The sequence below is a fragment of the Rhinatrema bivittatum genome, chromosome 2 (genome assembly GCF_901001135.1).
Source record: "Rhinatrema bivittatum chromosome 2, aRhiBiv1.1, whole genome shotgun sequence".
NCBI classification, from domain to species: Eukaryota; Metazoa; Chordata; class Amphibia; order Gymnophiona; family Rhinatrematidae; genus Rhinatrema; species Rhinatrema bivittatum.
This window is the reverse complement of record NC_042616.1, coordinates 147,337,301-147,352,864: the sequence shown is the minus strand read 5'-3', so window position 1 is coordinate 147,352,864 and position 15,564 is coordinate 147,337,301. Positions and strand designations below refer to the sequence as shown.

The 15,564-nt window shown below is 48.4% G+C and overlaps 1 protein-coding gene across 3 annotated transcripts in view; it reads left to right on the top strand.

Annotated features, from left to right (window-relative positions):
- The window catches only part of MLLT10 (MLLT10 histone lysine methyltransferase DOT1L cofactor), a 785,717-nt gene that overhangs the window by 180,970 nt on the left and 589,183 nt on the right, over positions 1 to 15,564 (top strand). The window lies entirely within an intron of this gene.

Genomic DNA, 15,564 nt, shown 5'->3' with positions numbered 1-15,564 from the left:
CATTTACATGATAAAGGCAATCAATTAGGAATTTGGAAATTTTGTTAATTGTAAAAATATATAACCACATTGTATAAACTGTATGTATGTGTTTTAACATAAAACATAACCATATATAGCTTCAATATAACATTTGCTATTAACAAATTGTAAAATTTGGCAACTGGCCACACTTACCCCAAGACCCTGGGAGATGTCACCGCAGGGCAGGAATGCCGCCATGATCGCTGCTCATTGGGGCCTGTCTAGATGTGTGCGCAGTGTGCCGCTAGTTAAAGGCCCCATGGCAGGAAACTCCAGTATCGGCGTTCCATGATGACATCAGTGGCCCGACTATTTAAGCCTTGGCCACTACCTTGCCTCAGCAACAGGTCCACTTGCCTTGTAGTGTGTGTTGCTTCTCCCATGCCTCGTCTCACTGTTTCTGTGCTTCATTAATTGTTCCAGTCCCTGCCTGTGTTCCTGCTGTCCTGCCCTGCCTGGTTCGTGCCCTTGCCCTGTTCTCCATGCCTTTCCCCTCCTTCCTCCTTGCCCCGGTTCTTGATGCCTTGTCTGTCCTGTCTATCTTGTCTCTTGGTGTTTTATCTCTGTTTGTCTTGACCTGAGTTTCTGGTCCTGACCCTTGCCTTGGATTCTGACTTCTCTGTGGTTTGCTGCCTGCCTCAACCCTTGGCCTGGCCCTGGACACAGTCTACTCGCTGCCTGCCTTGACCCTTGGACTGGGCACTGATAGTCTCTGTTTGCTGCCTACCCTGCCCACTCTCTCTGACTATTCCTTGAAGGACACTCACTTAAGCCCTGCTGGCCCCTGGAACCCAAACGCTCCACCTGTGGGGAACGAGATTGGTACAGGTGAAGCTCCAGCTCCTGTCCCAGCATAGGCATGTCTGTCAGCTTTTGGCGTGGGTCTAGTGGGTTCACTTACTAGGCTGGCATCAACCATGCCACAGCCTAAGGGCTTACATCCATGAAAGTTTGAGGTCATGAGCTTGGCGGATTCTTTCCTAGCTGAGGTTATATCTGGGTTGGCACTCTAGGTCCAACAGCAGCAAGACCAACTAAATAACATGACAAGAGTCCTGCCAGGCTTGGAGACTCGAATAGATGCCCTGCGGCTACCTGACCTACAGCAGTGCCACCTCCAGTCACCCCGATTCTTCATGCAGCTGCCATACCACACCTCCCACCACTAACCAGGTATGAAGGCGATCCCAAAGGTTGCAGGGGTTTAATCAACCAATACAGAATGCATTTCGAGCTTCAGGCAGCCAGCTTTCCTTCCAGTTGTACTGAGGTAACTTTCATGGTGTCCCTGCTTGGATGATCCTGCCCTAGCCTGGGCATCACCTCTCTGAGAGTGAAATGACCCCATGATGGAGAATCTTGATACTTTTCTCTGCCAGTTTCGTCTAATCTTTGATGAGCCAGGTTGGGCCTCATCTGCCGCCTTTTAGTTGCTTTGGATCAGACATGCCAACACATGCTGGGACATTATGCCATCCACTTTCAAACTCTGGCTTCTGAGCTCCGTTGAGGCAAAGACAGATGGCTATTTTTTGGCAAGGGTTGACTGATTCAATAAAAGATGAACTGGCAGTTCCGGACATACCACCCATACTCGAGGATCTTATTTCCCTGGCCATATGGGTAGATCTCCAGTTCCAGGAACGAGCCTGGGAGAAAAGGGCATTCCGTTGACCCCTTTGACTGGCTCCAATATTTCAGTGACCTCTGATTCCTGCACCAGAAGCACCGGCCACCTTGCTTCCTGATGAACCCATGCAACTGGGCAGATCCCACCTCACCGAGGAGGAGAAACAGAGGTGTAGACGGCTTAATCTCTGCCTCTACTGAGTGGGACAATGACATTTCACCAGCCGTTGCCCTGAAAAAACAGGAAACTACCAAGCCTAGGGTTGGCTGTGGAGGCAACCCTAGGTTGACCTGCTGTCTCTACCCAACTACTTCTGCCAGTTTACCTTCTCTCCGGGAACACAGTAGTATATACCGAAGCCTTCCTGGATTCTGGAGCAGGTGGCAATTTTATCGTGGAGGATTTAGTTCACCAGTATAATCTGCCTATTATTACTGCTGTCACCATATCCTCTGTGTAAGGTCAACCTCTGTCCTAGCTCTTGCCACCTTACCACTAATTTTCCAGATGAGCCTTCTACACCAGGACATATCTCCTTCTGTTTGCTACCCAGGTCCATCAATCCTATCATTCTCCAAGGACAGCAGTCCTCAGATATGGGTAACATCCAATGGAGCCTGGCACGGAAAACTTTTGTCAAAGTTTCTGGAAACCTTGACAGGCACACTGAGCATGCCCAGCATACCACCAACCACGCATCCATGTGGGGACCCTCTTCAGTCTCTTCTTTTCTGCGAAGCTATTGCCTCGCGGTCACGGAGCACGAGCTCTTTTTTGGCAGTCTTTTCTGTTTGGAATTTTTCCTTCCACTCATCGTGTAGGGTCCCTCGCTTATTCTTTGGTTCCCTTTCAGCGATCTGGTAAGTCCCTCGTGCTTTTGCGGTTGATTGCCAACGGCCTCCTTCCCCGGTGCCTGGCGAACATTGACCGCGCACCACGTACCTTTTTCCATGGCATTGATCGGCTTCCGCTGGTGCCCTCAGTGCCTCCGGACTATGTCCATCACAGACCCCCACCTCCAGGTCTGTTTCCTCTGCCTGGGGGCATCTCTCTATGTTCGTGGTTGTGATCTCTGTGTCTAGATGACCCCCAAGGGTCATCAGGCCCATCTTGATAAGATGGAAAAACTTTTCTGGTCCAAGTGATCAGATCCGTCCTCTGCCTCGGGGATCTCTACCCCGGTTAGAAAGGGGATCCTGGTCTCGACTTCTTTGGGATAACCCCCTCATACGTTCCCCAGCCCTGATCTTGGTGCAGGGGACCGCCCCTGATCCTTGCATCCCGTTCCCAGTCTGGTTCCTCAACGTCACCATTGGTTCCTGGCAAGGACCACTGTGACCATCGAGAGGTTGAAGCACAGTCATCGATCATCGTTGAAACCAGGCTGTGGACAGGCATTGACCACTGTGACCCCCATGAAGCAGTCGAAGGCGGAAGAAGTGATTTCCTCTGACCCCACCGATGCTTTGAGGTGGTCTCCGCCGACACCGATGGAGGGCTTGGTGTCCCTCTGTGCCTTAGGGGACGAGCCAAGCCGTTTTATCCTCTGCTCCTCCTCAAGCTGTTTTATCCTCTGCTGCCTTTAAGGAGGAGTTGGAGAGGTGCATGTGATTGGCGGTCGGCTGGGCCTTGCAGGGCTTCAAGCCTCCGGTTCCACCGGTACCGCCGCAATAGCCTGCTCCACTGATGCTAACACCATTACTGAAATGACTCAATATGCTGCTTGGTATCCTGCTGATGCACCTGGCTCCGGTGCCCCAAGCCTTTTTGCGGCCGAAGAGTTCACAGCTGCCACCGCCACCGGCCCCCATACTGGTGAGTGACTCCTTCGAGGAGGAAGGTCCATCAGGCTCAATGGCTGCTCAGAAATGCTCGGTGTTAACTCACCTCCCAGGTCTGCCAGGGCCATCAGGATCAGTTGCATCGATGCCCCCGAACCTTCCAACGCCATTGGATCCATCGGCGCTCCTGCAACCTTGAGGTGCGTTGATGCCTCTGGCTCCTCTCTGTGTCCTCAAGACCTATGGCATGCCAGCTGCTGGGCCTTCGATCCCCCACATACATAGAGGGCCTTAGTGAGGGGGATGCCCCTTATGACCCCTGGGAGGGGGAGGCATCTGTATCCTCTTCCGAGGAATCGGAGGATCTGCCTTCTGAGCCCTGTTTACCGGAGGAGCAATGAAAATCTACCCCAAGGATCTTTCCTTCCTGGGTTTCGTCAAGGCCATGGCAGAATCGTTGCTTTTCCAGCTTTTATCAGAGCAGGATACCAGGTTCAAGATGCTCGATATTCTGCAATTCATGGATGCCCCAGTAGAGGTGATGGTGATGCCAGTCCATGACATTTTCAAGAGCTGGTAACCCGCCTTTGGGAACACCCCATATCAGTGCCACCGGTTAACCAGAAAATGGACACATTCTACCGAGTGCAACCGTCCACTGGATTCGACCACCGTCAACTCCCCCACCACTCTGTGGTGGTGGAGTCAGCCCTGAAGAAGGCTAATAGGGTCCACACCCATGCCTCAGCTCCCCCAGGGTGTGAACATAGAACTCTCAATGCCCTTGGGTGCCGGGAGTTTCAGGGCGCCATGCTGACTGCATGCATAACTTGCTACAGCTATTCATGGGGCAGTATTCCAGGACCTGTGAAAGCAGGCCCTTGAATTTAGTGAGCGCCTGCCACAGCAATTCCAGGAGGATTTCCAGACCATTGTCCAGCAGGGCCTGGAGTGTGATAAGCACGAGGTTCGCTCTGCTTATGATGTTTTCGAGGCAGCCATGAGAACCACTGCAGCAAGCATAGGAGCCTGGCGGACAGCATGGCTGAGGGCCTCAGACTTGCACGCTGAGGTCCAAGACCGCCTAACTGACTTGCTGTGTACGGGGGAGAATCCGTTCGGAGGCAGTGGCGCAGCTGAGGAACTATCAGGAGACCCTTCAGCAGTTGTCAATAGTACCTCTGACACCCAGCCACCCTATAAGCCCCTATGGCAATACAAGAGGCCTTTTTATCAGCCTCGAAAATGTTACCCGCCTGCACGGAGGTCCAGGGCTCATCAGGCTGTTCCCAGGGCAAAACCTAGACAGCCTCGACCACCCTGGGCAACTACAGTCCCGTCGCAGTACCCCACCATGGGGTTTTGACTGGCGGCCAGGGAGCATGAGCCAATCTCCTCAGCAGGACACTTCCCCCCCCCAGTTGGGGCAGCTCCAGCTGTCCACAGATCGATGGCCTTCGATCATGTTGGACCTTTGGGTCCTGTCCATCTTGCGTCAGGGTTACCGGTTGCATATCCAGCGACTTCCACCCCCACTCAACCTCCATGTCCCCAGTGGAGAGCAGCAGGGGATTTACAAATACTTCGAGTGGAGCTCTCTGCCCTCATTCTGGCTCAAGCGGTCGAGCCAGTCCCACCCAGCCAACAGTGTGAGGGGTTCTCCTCCAGGTATTTTCTAATCCCCAAGAAGACTGGTGGCCTCCGTCCCATTCTGGATCTGAGGGCCTTAAACCGTTTCTTGGTGAAGGAAAACTTCAAAATGGTTTTGCTGGGTACCCTGATTCCTCTTCTCAGGGCGGGAGATTGGCTCTGCTCCCTTGATCTCAGACGCATATGCCCATATCCCCATCTACCAGGCAGATCGAAAATACCTGCGATTTCTGGTCGATGGAAACCACTATCAGTATTGCGTCCTCCCCTTTGGCCTGGCATCTGCACTCCATGACTTTACCATATGTCTTGCAGTTGTTGGAGCCCATCTTCGAAGGCAAGGGATTCACGTTTTCCTACCTTGACAATTGGCTTATCCATGGCCTCCGAATGCCATGTACCTCATAATTTAGACTTTGGGATTCCTATCAGCTATCCCAAATCCCATCTCCAACTGTCATTACAACTGGACTTCATTGGGGCATGACCGGACACGGTCCAAGAAAAAGCTTTTCTGCCTTGGGACAGGGCGGCAATCCTTGCGGCTCTTGCTCAGGAGGTCTCCAGTTGCCCCCATGTCTTGGCTCACCAATTCCTCCGCTTGCTAGGCCACATGGCGGTGACAGTGCATGTCACCTCATTTGCTCGGCTGCACATGCGTGGTGCACAATGGACGTTACGCTCTCAATGGTGTCAGGCTATGCATGCTTTTATTCTAATCATGACACTGTTGCAAAAGTCTCTCCACTGGTGGACAAACCCCTGGAATCTGGAGTGGAGATGTCCCTTTTGGAGCACCCAGCCCCAAGCCACATTCTCCACCAATGCTTCTCGGATGGCGTGGGGAACACATGTTACGGGCTTCCGCACCCAAGGGTTTTGGTCAGCACAGGTATCGCAGCTCCAGATCAACCTATTGGAGTTGCAGGCAATTTGGTATGCCCTTCAGGTGTTCCCGAGAGCAGCTCCTGAATAAAGTGTTTTATCCCAAGACAAGCAGGATGCTAGTCCTCTTATATGGGTGACGTCACTAATGGAGCCCTATCACGGAAAACTTTCTGTCAAAGTTTCTAGATACTTTTGACTGGCATCCTGAGCCGACTGAGCATGCCCAGCATACCATGATCCCTCTAGCCACAGCGGTCTCCCTTCAGTCTTCTTTTTTCCGCGCTGCTGTTAGCCTCGCGGTTATAGGAGCCCTATGTGGTGAAATTTCACGTCACAAAAAAGTTTTAAAAATTCGGAAAAAATGTATCACGCCATAGAGGGTCTCCCTTTTTCCACTGTCGGTAAGTGTTTAAAATTTTTTCCGGTCGGTTCCGTTACCGTTTAACCGAGTCAGAAGGTCGTCGACGGCTGTCCGGCCTTCGTTATGGCTACCGGTTTTAAAAAGTGCCTGAATTGCTCCCGCACTATGTCCATAACGGACCCACACATCGAGTGTGTACTCTGTCTCGGTGAGAGACATGATGTTTTGATGTGCCCGAGATGCACCAAGATGACACCGAAAGGCAGAAGAGTGCGCATGGAAAAAATGGAAGATCTATTCCATCTGACGCCATTGACTTCAACTTTGACACAGTCGTCTCTGGCTGGAGCGATTAGGAAAGTCGTCTTAAAAACTAGACGTTGGCCGGATGAAGCAGGTGATCGGCCTTCACCGACCCCTTCACGGTCATCGACAAAATCTACATCTACCATCGAGAAAAACATCGAACACTGACAAAAACACAGTCATTGGCACTGGAGGCCTCAGGATCCTGAATTGGCCCGATAACCGGAATTCCCTGAACGATTATCGAACCAGCTCCGAAGAAACCTCGGAGAGAGGAGTCTTTGTGTCCTTCGAGGCCTTAGACTCCTAGGTGATCCCCACCGATATCGGTGCCGGGAACCATACCTCCACCAGGGACCTGTGGAGATACCAGTATCGCCTTCACTGCCTCCCCCCGTAGCTGCTCTGGTTTCACCAGCTATGAGGGCGGAACTGGATGGGTATATCCGCCAGGCAGTTCGAGATGCCTCCGATGCCAGCACCGATTACAGTTCCACCATCGATACCAGCTTCATTGCCGACACTGGTTCCACCTCCATCACTGGTGTTGATTCCGATACTGTCACAGAGTCCATTGCTGGTTCCGGTTCATCCACCAATACCATTAACTTCACAGACACCGATGCCTACACCAATGCCAGTGCCGGATATGTCCTTCTTGGCGCTAATATTGGTGAAATTGGACACTCTCATCGGTTCCATTCTGGTGCAACCACCCTATGCCCCAGTGCCAAGACTGAAGGAGGAAGAAGAAATAACAAAGGAAGTACAGATGCCTGAACCTATTCCAGGTCCATCGAGAATCCCTCATCCACGGCCATCGTTTTCTCCACTATTTCCATCGAGACCACCGGTGAATCCCTCGATGCCATCTTTTCCTTTTCCATCGACTCCTCGTCCACGTTCAGCGGATTCTTGGGATGATCCACATACTGACTCTTCCTCAGATGAAGTCCTCTCAGAATCTTCTCCTCCGGAGGAAAGAAGGAAATCCCCTCCAGAGGACCTCTCTTTCTCGAATTTCATCAAAGCAATGGCTGATACCATCCCTTTTCAGCTAGTATCTGAAGAGGATACTAGACAGAAGACTCTGGAAGTCTTACAGTTTGTGGACTCACCTAAAGAAGTCCTGGCAGTACCAGTTCACGAAGTTTTAGTGGACTTGCAGCATAGGCTATGGGAGCATCCCTGCACCATACCACCTGTTAATAAACGGACTGATGCTACCTATCTAGTCCATCATATTCCTGGATTCCAAAAAACTCAACTACCTCACCAATCGGTAGTAGTAGAATCAGCTCAAAAGAGGTCTAAAAGAATTAAACCTCATTCATCAAATCCTCCTGGTAAAGTTAACAGGTTTTTGGACACTATTGGCAGAAAAATGTTTCAAGGATCAATGCTAGTGTCCAGAATTGCATCCTACCAACTCTACATGACGCAATATCAGTGTAATCTGTGGAAGCAAATTCAAGAGCTATCAGAATCTCTTCTCCAACAATTTCAAGATTGCTTCAATAGCATTATCCATAAGAGCCTAGAAGCTGGGAAACATGAAGTTAGAGCAGCTTATGACAGCTTTGAGACTTCATCCAGAATGTCTGCCACAGGCATAAGTGCCCGCAGATGGGCCTGGCTCAAGGCCTCCGACCTGAGACCAGAGGTGCAAGAGAAGCTTGCTGATCTTCCTTGTGCAGGTGACAATCTCTTCGGAGATATAAAGTAAGTGAGGCAGTCTCCCAGCTAAAAGAACATTCGGAAACATTACGCCAACTTTCCTCTGCTCAACCAGAATCCCAAACATCCACAAGAAGACTTCCAAGGAAGGATTCAAAAAGGCCATATTATAGACCACGGAGATACTATCCTCCTGCTAACCGTGGAACGTCATCTAGGCCAGCACAAAGATCGCAGACCCGACAACCAAGAGCACCTAAAACTCAACCCCCTCCGCAAACAGGCCCGGCTTCGGGATTTTGAAATCTCACCAGAGAACAGAGGCCTACCTACCAATCCGACCCCAAATTTGCCAGTAGGTGGTCGGATCACTTTCTTCCATCACAATTGGTCACACATCACTACAGACCAATGGGTACTCTCGATAACATCTCAAGGGTACCAACTGGACTTCCTCACTGTACCAAACGATACTCCACCCACCTCATCGTGGAAAATGAAAAATCAATCCAAACTCTTACAAAAAGAATTATCCACCCTTCTGAGAGCCAGGGCCGTGGAACCAGTTCCCTGACATCAGCAGGGCAGAGGATTCTACTCTCGTTATTTCCTCATTCCAAAGAAAACAGGAGGCCTACGTTCTATATTGGACCTCCGGAAGCTCAACAGATACCTACAAAAGGAAAAATTCAGGATGGTATCATTGGTCACCATGTTACCTCTACTTCAAAAAGGAGATTAGCTCTGTTCTCTGCATCTTCAAGATGCTTACGCTCACATACCAATATTCCCTCCTCATCGCAAGTATATGCGATTCCTTGTGGGACGTCAACATTTCCAGTACAGGGTGCTACCATTCGGTCTTGCCTCAGCACCTCGAGTGTTCACAAAGTGCCTGGCAGTGGCAGCTGCCCACTTGCTCAAGGAAGGCGTGCACGTTTTTCCTTATCTAGAAGATTGGCTCATCCGAAGCCAAACAATTCTCTCAAGCTCACGATAAATCTACTCCATTTGCTGGGATTCCTAATCAACTACCAGAAATCCCACTTCACACCATCTCACCTGTTGCAATTCATCGGAGCAGAATTAAACACCATACCATCAAAAGCTTTCCTCCCAAAAGACCATGCACAGACACTTGCTTCGTTAGCACACTCTCTCCGCGCATGAGCGCAGATAACAGCTCATCAATGTCTCACTCTTTTGGGTCACATGGCCTCCACAGTTCATGTCATTCCTATGACCAGATTAGCCATGAGAGGCACTCAGTGGACACTCAGAAAGCAGTGGATACAAGCCATTCAACCACTATCTTATCCAGTTCAAGTAACTCAACAACTGCGGTCCTCGCTCCTGTGGTGGATGAACGAAGAAAACTTGCTCACAGACCTACCTTTCCAACAACCAATTCCGCAAGTGACGTTAACTACCGACGCATCCACCTTCGGGTGGGGAGCACACATTGGACATCTGCAGACTCAAGGTACTTGGACAAAACTCAAAGCTACATTTCAGATAAATTTCCTAGAGCTTCGAGCTATACATTATGCGCTGCATGCGTTCAAGAACAGTCTTTTCCACAAGACTGTTCTAATACAAACAGACAACACAGTAGCCATGTGGTACATAAAGAAACAGGGAGGTACGGGCTCGTATCTCCTTTGTCAAGAAGCAGGACAAATTTGGAGCTGGGCCCTAACACACTGAATGTTTCTCCGGGCCACTTATCTAGCAGGCATTCACAACGTAGTGGCGGACCACCTCAGTCGTCAGTTCCAACCTCACGAGTGGTCCCTGGATCCCGTAGTAGTGACCAGGATATTTCAACGTTGGGGTCAACCAACAGTAGTAGACCTCTTTGTATCACAGCTGAATTACAAAGTGGACAACTTTTGCTCCCTGCACAAGCAGAGAAGCCACTTACCCAGGGATTCTTTTGTGCACCACTGGAATTCAGGCCTTCTATACGCGTATCCCCCAATACCGCTAATAACCAAAACTCTAGTGAAGCTACAACAGGACAAAGGGTCCATGATACTCATAGCCCCATATTGGCCTCGACAAGTATGGTTTCCAATACTCCTCGATCAGAGATCCAATTTGCCTGGGCACAGCACCCACTCTCATAACTCAGGATCAGGGCAGGTTGCATCATCCCAACCTTCAATCCCTATCCCTCACAGCATGGATGTTGAAAGCTTGATTCTGCAACCTCTCAATCTTTCAACTAATGTCTCTCAAGTGCTTGTAGCTTCTCGCAAACCCTCCACGCGAAAGAACATCGTGCTAAGTGGAAAAGGTTTACCATGTGGTGGACACAAAACGGTATTGACCCTTTCTCCTGCACTACATCATCTTTATTAGACTATCTGTGGCACCTCTCAGACTCTGGTCTCCAGACCTCATCTGTAAGGGTACACTTAAGTGCAATCTCAGCTTATCACAATACCGTTGGGGATGCACCGATATCATTACAACCCCTCGTTAGTAGGTTTATGAGAGGTTTAATTCAACTTAAACCTCCACACCGACCACCACTCACAGAATGGGACCTTAATGTGGTATTAACAAGACTCATGCGTTCTCCTTTTGAACCCATGGATTCCTGTGATGTTAAATTTCTTACTTGGAAGACTATCTTCTTAATAGTCATCACATCTGCTAGAAGGGTTAGCGAGTTACATGCACTTGTCACATACTTGCCCTACACAAAATTCCTGCATGACCGAGTGGTACTCCGTACACACCCAGAATTTCTCCCCAAGGTAGTTACGGAATTCCACTTGAATCAATCCATCATCTTGCCTACTTTCTTCCCAAAACCGCACTCTCACCAAGGAGAAAAGGCTTTACATACCTTGGACTGTAAGCATGCGCTCGCATATTACTTAGATCGCACTACAGCCCATAGGAAATCCACCCAGCTCTTTATATCTTTTGATAAAAACAAACTTGGAAAAGCTGTGGGCAAACAAACTGTCTAACTGGCTTGCAGATTGTATAGAATTTCGCTATGAAAAAGCAGGCCTTCCTCTCCAGGGACGAGTAAAGGCGCACTCAGAGCCATGGCAATCTCAGTAGCACACTATCTTTCTGTACCGATTGCTGAGATCTGCAAAGCTGCAACATTGAGCTCTCTTCACACATTTGCAGCACATTACTGCCTAGACAAGGAAGGACGTCAAGACTCTGCCTTTTGCCAAATCCGTCTTGAAGAACTTATTTCCAGTATAATACCAACTCCTTCCACATCCATCTGCTGTGATTTCAGGCTGCCTCATTTTTCCCATCAGTACGCCAGTTGTTGTGCCTATTGCACAAGTTGTATGCTGTTGGTCCAAACAAATACGAGTCACCCTGTAGCTTGCTAATCACCCATATGTGTGGACTACCATCCTGCTTGTCCTGGGAGAAAGCAGAGTTGCTTACCTGTATCAGGTGTTCTCCCAGGACAGTAGGATGTAGTCCTCACGAAACCCACCCCGTGGAGTTGGGTCCGAATACATTTTATTACTTTATTTTTTTCGCTCGCACCTTTTGCTACAAACGAGACTGAAGGGAGATCTTTGTGGTTACAAGAATTATGGCATGCTGGGCATGTTCAGTGTGCCAGTCAAAGGTTCTAGAAACTTTGACAGAAAAGTTTTCCGTAATAGGACTCTGTCCAGCGACATCGCCCACATGTGAGGACTACATCCTGCTGTCCTGGGAGAACACCTGTTACAGGTAAGCAACTTTGCTTTAAGCTTACTTAGAGTTGTAACCATGACATTTCTGCTGGCAGAAATGTTCCATAACTTTTCCACTGTGTACAGAGTGCTTGCCTCTGAAGGTGGTGAAATCTTTTCCTTAACCGTAGTCAGTGTGCCTGTATCTTGTTTGCTGGTATTGGTAAATAACTGTATTTTTGTCTGATGGATTCCAGTGTTATTTTTGCATGGTGTAATTAAATCCCTGTTCAAATGTCTTTTTTTCCTTCCCTAAGGAAAATGGCTCCACCTTGGACAGTCGTCCAGTTTGTGTGCCTCTCTATTTCCTTTATTAGCATATCCCTATTTTGCAATTTCTAAGATTTTGCTTTCTTTTTAAAATGTTAAGATAGGTTTCTTAAAACTGATCTTCCCTATTGCTTATTTGATGCAGTAATGCAGCTGAATAGTAAAGATCCTTTTTGAGTTTCATCAGACCTTCCAGTGTTTTTTTTCTTTGATCCTCCTGTTTAGAACATACTGTTTGTTGATTTAGAGAAGATGGCTGTTTTGAAAGGCCGACCGGATCGCAGTGTCCGGTCGGCCGGGGTAATGTGGGCCCAGGCCCACGAATAAAGGCGGGTACGGGCCGAGTCAGAGTGCCCGGTGGGCACCTGAGAGGCCAGGATGTGGGGGGGGGGGGGGGGGGGGGAAGGGTCAGCAGGAGGTCGCGAGGCGGCGACAGCTAGGCGGGGGTAGGGGCAACGGGCTGGGTGCGAGCGCACGTGCGCACGAGCGCACGTGCGTTCGAGCCGGGAAGTAGGGGGGTTTAATTGGCTGTGGGGGGGGGCGGGACAAAGCTGTTTGGCGGGCAGGGATTGGGGCTGCAAGGTCTCCGGGGGAGGGTTTATGCGGGGCGTTGAGCCGGCTTGCTCAGTTGCTCGTGGCTTCTGAGCGGCAGGCTTCGTTTCCCTCCCACCCGCCCTGTTATTTCTGTTCTTGCTGTTATTTCTGTTGATTATGTTGTTGTTTGTTTAATTATTGGGGGTTTGTCGTCGCAGCGGGGTGGTTCTGGTGGATGGCCCGAGCCAATGCAAGTCAATTATTATGTAAAGTTGGTCGCCATTTAAGGGGGGGGGGGCAACTGGGGGCTGTTGTCCGAGTGGAAGGCCCCTTGCTAGGAGAAGGCGGGGGCCGCATTGGCCTGATTCCTTGCTCGCCAGCGGCGGGAGTCCACCGGATTAACCTCTTGCTTAATGGCGGCGGAGGTCTGATCTTGGTGTAGGGGCCGGTGGGGATGTTTGAGTCGGTTGGCTGGTATTGACCGCCTGGCTGAAAGGCGGCGGTCAATGGGGGATGTTGGGATAAGTTATTGTTAAGCGTTAAATGTTATAAGGCTCGGGTCTCCTGGTCAATAAAGCTGCGGCCCTGTTTTTACCCAATCTTTTGTGGTGTCAGTTTGTAAAAGAGGGCGGTTGTGAGTGAGTGAGGTCCTGGATGCCCATATTAACCAAATAAGTAGCACATCTTGTACTGCTCGTCCCACATTGTCAGATAAGATGACTGAGTAATTGAGGGACTATGTGCCCAAGTAATTTCTGCACATCTTAGATTTTTCTTCTAAGATTCTCAAGAACTTGTATAACATATTTCATTTAATTTTTGAGGTATGTCGTAAAGCCATCTCGTTCACTTTTTGAATTTAGCTCGTTTCTATTTTTTTCAGTTTATTGGCTGGTATGGGACATTTGAGGGACTGCTGAATGCTTTTGAGCCCAATTCAGTTTAAATATCTGTTTTGGAGTGTTTTTGTACTGTACCAGGTTGTCTATAAACAGGGATGATCATTTTCAAACCGGTGTGTGGGTGCACATGTGCACGCGTTCGTCAGCCCATGCCCAGGAACACTGCTTTTATCTAACTTGTGTGTGTGTATTCGCATATGTTATAAAATAGCCTGGCTGCATGCACATATGTGCCAAATTTTAAGTGGGCATGTGCAACTGCGCACAAATGCTCCTTCTACCGCATACATTGGGGATTTTAAAAGGCACGTGCTCTGACTTTTACAGTTTTACCAGTTTGTCCCCAGCTTGCCCAGTAAAGAGAGAAGTCTTCCAAACCCCCCCTATTCCCCCCCCCCCCCCCCCCCCCCCCCGGTTTAATAGCCTTCACTCCCCCTAGTTATCTCCGGCCCTTAAAATTCTGCCGATTTGGTCTATTTATCTTTATTTTATAACTTACATGGCATTCATAACAGAAGTAAAGTTAAGCAGCAGGGGGCATTGGTGTGCATTGGAGTGCGTAAGTATTTACCTGCACTTCTCAGCTTCATTCCCTGAAATCCCATGGCCCACCCCTTTTTTGAAGACTTCTGAGATGTGTGTGCTGCAACATTTATGTATGTATCTGATCTACCTTTAAAATCTGCTCGGTGTGTACAAGCCCGACATAACCGCACATCCCCTAATTAATGCGTGCGGTGGAAGTTTAAAATTTACCTTTTATTATCATTACGCTGCCAGATGATATCTATGGAAAGTTGAGATTTATAATTTTCAGAGAATATTTTAAATGAGTCTAGAGAAATTGTCGAGGTCCATATTCAAAAGCATTTAGCTGGCTAACTCAGATGTTTTCTAGCTAAATGAATATTTGGGCACTTATCCAGCTAAATTCTAGCTGGCTAATAAGATAACTGGCTAGAATTTAGCTGGCTAAAAGTTAGGGGTGTTCCAGGGGCGTAACTGGGAGAAGTTGAGTTAGCCAGGTAAGTTTATCTGGCTAACTTTGCTAGCTAGACTGTGCCTGAATATGGACTTACTCAATTCTAAGGTTATAGCAAGATCGGAGATTATAGGTACTGAAACACAAGACAGATTTTTTTCTTTCTTTTGTGTAGCTGCTAGAGAGAGTGGCTGCCTGTCCCGTTGAAGGTAGCTTGTGAATCTAATTTTCTGGTTTAGATCCAGAGTTAAAAATGCCCTTTTGTAGAAGTTGTGTTGAAATGTGGTGAATGTTTTTCATTTCATGAGTTGTCAGTAGTGTGTTCATTAAATGTAAATGAGCGTTCGAACCTGTACGGTCATCTCTAGGCAATTCTCATGTTGGTCCTAGAAAAGGTTATCACCTAGCTCCTTTCCGGACAGATACTGCTATTGGAATTCTGCATTATTCAGTTTTAGGAATTTTTTTTCCATTCATTGTTAATAAATACCCTTTTTAAACTTGACAAATACCATTTTAAAACTAAACCAAAAGTTTTGTATAAAATAGTTCATAAAAATATTGCTTTGTTAAGTGGAATAACACTAGTTTTGGTCATAAGATTCAATTCTCTGATGCTGAAGCCATGATGCAGCTCACAGTGTACCTGAGATGTGCTTATGTATATTTTCAACCACTCACTGCCCTGTGGTGTTCTCTGTTTAGTACATATTTTCAAGAAAAAGGAGTCTGTTTTACTTGCAAATGAAATAATGTAGCCATATATTTTAAGCAAGGCTTATTGTTCCATGTGGGAAATATTGACCTCCGTTTCACCTCAGTCGATATTTA